The 6,305-nt window shown below is 35.1% G+C and overlaps 1 protein-coding gene across 1 annotated transcript in view; it reads right to left on the bottom strand.

Annotated features, from left to right (window-relative positions):
* The window catches only part of RNF24 (ring finger protein 24), a 54,291-nt gene extending 48,720 nt beyond the window's left edge, over nucleotides 1–5,571 (bottom strand). Inside the window, exon 1 of the mRNA XM_046679072.1 lies at nucleotides 5,553–5,571. The gene's annotated coding sequence lies outside the window, so the exon portion shown is untranslated. The remainder of the gene's footprint in view (nucleotides 1–5,552) is intronic.
* Between the last annotated feature and the right edge of the window lie 734 nt (nucleotides 5,572–6,305).

Here is a 6,305-nt window from a genome sequence, read left to right as displayed (position 1 = left end):
CAGACATGGTACCACTCATCAAGCCATGCTGAGGCAGCATCCCACATGCCACAACTAGAAGGACCCACAACTAAGAACACACAACTATGTACCAGGGGGCTTTGGGGAGAAAAAGGAAAAAAATAAAATTAAAAAAAAAGAAGAAGAATAGAAAACTACCCAATCTGAACAACAGAGAGAAAATAGACTGAAGAAAAATGAACAGAGCCTTAGAGATAAGTGGACTACAATAAAAAATTTAACATCCATGCCATTGAATTCGAAGGAGAAGAGAAAGAGGGCAGAGCTGAAAAAGTAGTCAAAGAAATGAATAAAAACTTCCTAAATTTTGCAAAAGACATAACTGTACAAATTCAAGAAGCTGAGCAAAAAGAATAAACCCAAAGAAATCTACACCTAGACACATCCTAGTCAAACTTCTTAAAAACTAAAGACAAGGGAAAAAAAATCTTGAAAGCAATAAGAGACAAATGTATAGTACCTTAGGGGAAAAACAATTTGAAAGAGAGCAGATTTCTCATCAGAAATGACAGTGGCTATATTAACATCAAAAAAATATTAATATCAGACAAAGGAGAAATAGTCTAGTTCACCATTATACTTGGAGACTTCAATAGCCTCTCTCAACCATTGATGGAACAACTAGATAGAAAATTAGGAGCATAAAGAAAAACTCAGCAACACATTAACCAATAGATTGTAACCAAAATTTACGGAACACTCTACCTAATAAAATCAGAATACATTCTTTCAAGTGCCCATGGCACATATAACAAGATAGACCATATCCTAGATCATAAAACAAACCTCAACAAATTTCTAAAAATTGAAGTTATATAGAATATGTTCCCACACACAACAGAATCAAGCTAGAAATCAATAACAGAAAGGTAACAGGAAAATCTCCAAATACTTTAAAACTAATCAACACACTTCTAAATAATGCATGAATCAAAAAGAGGTCTTAAGGGAAATTAAAAAAACACAGTAAATTGATTGAAAATGTAAATGCAACATATCAACATTTGTGGGCTATAGGTAAAGCAGTGCCCAGAGGGAAATTCATAGCACTAAAATGAATACATTAGAAAAGAAGAATCTCAAATCAATAATCTAAGCTCCTACATCAAGAATCTAGCAAAAGAGTAAAATGAACCCAAGTTAAGCAAAAAGAAGGAAATAATAAAGAGAAGAAATCAATGAAATTGAAAACAGGGAAACAATAGAGAAAATCAACAAAACAAAAAGCTAGCTTTGTTCTTTGAAAAGATTGATAAAATTTACAAACATCTAGCAAGAATGATAAGAGAGGACACAAATTACCAATATCAAGAATTAAACAAGAGATATCACTACAGATGCTGCAGACATCAAAAGGATAATAAGGATATACACACATAAATTTAGCAACAGAAATAAAATAGACGAATTCCTCAAAAAACAGAAACTACCACCACCTCTCCCAATATACAGTAGTCCCCCCTTATCCATGGAGGATACATTCCAAGACCCCTGGTGGATGCTTAAAAACATCCACACATGGATAGTACCAAACCCTATATACACTATGCGTTTTCATACATACGTATTGAGGTGTGACAGCAAAACTAGCATGAATTTCCTTCCCCTTCTTCACAATTTCACAGATAGAAGATCCATTTTTACCACAGATCTTAGCAACCTCAGCACACAATTTTTTTTTTTTTCTTAAAGATTTTATTTTTTCCTTTTTCTCCCCAAAGTCCCCCGGTACATAGTTGTGTATTCTTTGTTGCGGGTTCTTCTAGTTGTGGCATGTGGGACGCTGCCTCAGCGTGGTCTGATGAGCAGTGCCATGTCCACGCCCAGGATTTGAACTGACGAAACACTGGGCTGCCTGCAGCAGAGCGCGCGAACTTAACCACTCGGCCACGGGGCCAGCCCCTCAGCACACAATTTTTTTCTTTCCTTAAGTGGAGAACTTTCACCTTTTCACTTACAGGAAGGACTTCATGGCTTCTCTTTGGCATATCCGAACTGCCAGCATCACTACTCATGCACTTTGGGGCCAATATTAAGTAACATAAGGGTTACTTGAACACAAGCACTGTGCTACCAAGACAGTAGATCTAATAATCGAGATGGCTATTAAGTGACTAACAGGAGGGTAGTGTGAACAGTGTGGATATGCTGGACAAAGCGATGATTCATATCTCAAGTAGGATGGAGCAGGGCAGTGCAAGGTTTCATCATGCTAATCAGAACAGCATGCAATTTAAAACTTATGAATGGTTCATTTCTGGAATTTTCCATTTAATATCTTTGGACCCTGTTTGACTGCAGGTAACTGAAACCACAGAAAGCAAAACCATGGTTAAGGGGGACTACTATACTACCCTGATAGCCAGACCAGTTAAGGATGGTGTCTCATGAACACTGACACAAAAATTCTTAACAAAATATCAGCAAGTAGAATTCAACAACTTATAAAAGGAATTTTACACTATGACCAAGTGAGGTTTATACTAGGGATGCAAAGTAGGTTTCATATTCAAAAAAATCAATGTAATCCGCTGTCTTAAATGGCTAAAGAAGAAACTAACAAATGATCATATCAACTGATTCAAAATAAAGCATTTGACAAAATTCAACACCCATTCATTATAAAAACTCCTAGAAATACAGGAATAGAAGGGAACTTCATAAATTTGATAAACATCCTGAACTTGATAAAAAGCATCTACAAAAAAAAAAACAAATAAATCAAACAACAAATATGTGTGTTAAAATGTAGCGAGCCACAAATGGGATGTATTAACTTTTGTCATTAGGAAGGGGGAAAACAAAGCAAAGAAAGATAATTTCAGTAAAATCTAGAAAGGAAAAAAGGGCGAGGATAGTCATAAGAAAGCAAATGAAAGAAATGTAAAATAAAATGGTAGGAACAAGATTTAAAGTTAATTTAAGAAAAATGAATGTCTTAAATCCCCCAATTTAAAGAGACTCTGGGGCCAGCCCCATGGCCGAGTGGTTAGGTTCGCGCACTCCGCTTTGGCGGCCCAGGGTTTCAGCGGTTTGGATCCTGCGCGCAGACATGGCACCGCTCATCAAGCCATGCTGAGGTGGCATCCCACATGCCACAACAAGAAGGACCTACAACTAGAATATACAACCATGTACTGGTGGGCTTTGGGGAGAAGAAGAAGAAAAAAGAAAGATTGGCAACAGATGTTACCTCAGGTACCAATCTTTAAAAAAAAAAGAGAGAGAGACTCTAAGACTACATAAAACAATAATCAGCTATATGCTGTTTATAAGAAAACATTTAAAATGACTCAGAGAAATTTTTAAATGAGGGTGACAATAAGAAAATGGACAAAAATATAGAGGGCAAATATTATCAAAGAGAAAGTAGGAGTGCCAGTTTCAAAACAGGTAGAAATGAAGGAAAAAAAAAGTTATATAGAACAATGATGTTTTATAGTGATTAAAAAAATTAGAGCTATATATTACCAAATAAGATATAACAGATATGAAACTTTACTTAATATAACATTAAAATATAGAAGCAAAGTTTATTAGAAACACAGAATCTGGTAAAAACATAACCATGGTGGGAGCCTAACATACCTCTCTTAGAATTTAACAGATCAGTAGTTGAAAAAAAAAGAGAGAGAATATAAACAGTACCATTAACAAATAATAAATACATGTTTAGAACTTTGTATCTTACAGAGAAAACATTCTTTTCAAATGAATCTGGAATATCTACTTTTAGATATACTGATTGTTTATTATGTCATAAAGAACATTCAAAAGAGTAGAAATAGGCCATGTTCTGTGACCATAATGCAACAAAATTAACTCAACAGTAAGACGATAAAAGAAAACTACCCACAACTGGAAGGACCTGCAGCTAAGATATACAACTGTGTACGGGGGTGGGGGGGCGTTTGGGGAGACAAAGCAGGAAAAAAAAAAAAAAAAAAGATTGGCATCAGTTGTTAGCCCAGGTGCCAATCTTTAAAAAAAAATAAAATAAAAAAAAAGAAAACTAACTACTTGGAAATTCAAAAAATAATCTTTGAAATGACTTAGATCCAGGAGGTAGCCAAAACAAATCACAGAACACTTACAAATTAATCACTTTGGTGGGAAAAAGCCTTGTACTGAGAGAAAAATTAATAATCTTCAATACTTGTATTATCAATGTAAAAAGAATTATGACAATAAACGAACAGAAGAATTCACTTTAGAAGTCGGGAAAATAATGAATCAAACAAAATAAACCATAAGAAGGAATTAATAAAGGTCAAACAAAAATAGATGAATTAAAACAAACAAGGGGCCAGCCCCGTGACCGAGTGGTTAATTTCCCACGCTCTACTTCGGCGGCCCAGGGTTTCACCAGTTCGAATCCTGGGCGCGGACATGGCACCACTCATCAAGCCAGGCTGAGGCGGCATCCCACATGCCACAACTAGAAGGACCCACAACTAAAAATACACAACTATGTACTGGGGGGCTTTGGGAGAAAAAATGAAAAAATAATAAAATCTTAAAAAAAAAAATCCAGAAAAGAAATGATATCAACCAACCAACCTACCAAGAAAATACTAAGAATGAGATAAAAAAATATTGATAGGCCAAGGTTAAAACAGAAAAATCTGTAAGAGAATTCACTTAAACCTAGATTAAATGTATGATTTTATAGGAATATAAATAACAAAAACTGGCTCTAGAAGAAATCCTAAAAATATGGAACTCTGTCTTCAAAAAAAGGCCTCAGACCCTGACAGCAATGGAGATGGAACTCCATCTAAACGTGTACAGATAATTTCTCTGCTTTATAAACTGATCCAGAGTATAGACCAAAAAAAAAAAAAAGAAAGATGGAAAGCATCCGAACTCATTTAAAAGGTAACCATAGTTCTAAAACCAAAACCAAAACTACACAGCAGAGTTCACAAACTCAAGGCCTATGGGCTGAATTTGGCCTTGTGAATATGTTTTGCTTGCCCTATACAAAGTTTTAAAAGTTGAGAGAACAGTTTAAATTTGAGAGATTCAACCTAAAACTTGCAATTTCCAGCTTTATATGGAAAAAGATCAGAAGATCTGATAACTCTGAGCTTCATTCTTGCATGGCAACAATAGCCTGAGAGGGCTTGGGGCCTCCAAGCTGCCATGTTGCTGTACAAATGGGACGAGAGCAAGGGACAGTCTTACAGACTAGTGTGAGTGCACCTCTGGACCTAGGTCAGCACGCTTTCATTTGTCACAATTTCTGTCACCCCCACCACTCCCAAACTCTGAACCAAATGTCGGTGGTCACTTATTGTTGTGCTCATGCTGTTATTTTTCTCAAAGAAGATAAACATTTTTACCTCTATCAAAAAATCAAAATAAGAGAAAAGGAGGATTGCATGATTTTGTTTTCTACCCAGCATACGCAAATGATTCAATTTCCTGCCTTGGCCCTGTTGGCACTGAGTTTGTGCCCCTGCTTTATGGCTTCTATCTTTGATTTCCCCACACCAGATGACAGAAATACTTATATTCTTAATACTTACATGGTTTTGCATCTTAAATTTAAATGTTTAATCCATCTTGAATCTGTGGCATGGAAAAAAGACCTAAAGTTATTTTTCAAGTGGTTAGTCATTTCTTCCAATAAGATTCATAAAATCCTTTCTCCACTGTCTTAAAATTGCACCTGTTTCAGAGTCACTTTTTACATATGCCTGGGTCTGTTTCTGGATTTTGTAGTCTATTCCTTTTTTTCCGTCTATGATGACCCACATCAGCGCTCAAAGTTTTATTTTAATATAACTTTAGCATACCAACAATTCATACACAATAGAGCGATATTTCCATCATTATTCTTCCTTTTTAATATTTTCAAGGCTATTCTTAGACAATCTTTTTTCAGATGAAGTTAAAAAAATCCTGTTGGGAAGGTGACTGAAAGCATATTAAATTTATAGCTTATTTTAGGGAGAATGGGTCTTTATATCGAGGCACATGATACGTCTTTCATTTATTCTAATCTTATTTTATGCCTCTCCGTAGATTTGTATAACTTTATTCATATAGGTTTTATAATTTTCCTTAATTTATTCCCAGTTATTATATATATTTTTGTTGTTATTATGAAGGAGATCTTTTTTTTTCATTATATTTTCTAAGCTGGTTATTCCTGGCATAGAGAAAAGCTACTGCTTTTTGTATATTTATTTTGGAGCCTAACCTGGGAAAAATTTTTAGGGCAGGTGCAACTATCTGCATAAAAATAAATCTAAATAAAGCACCCATAGAACACTCAG

Source organism: Equus quagga, chromosome 12, assembly GCF_021613505.1.
Source record: "Equus quagga isolate Etosha38 chromosome 12, UCLA_HA_Equagga_1.0, whole genome shotgun sequence".
Classification (NCBI taxonomy): Eukaryota; Metazoa; Chordata; class Mammalia; order Perissodactyla; family Equidae; genus Equus; species Equus quagga.
Note: the sequence above shows the minus strand (reverse complement) of the source record. Positions and strands in the feature narration are given on the sequence as shown.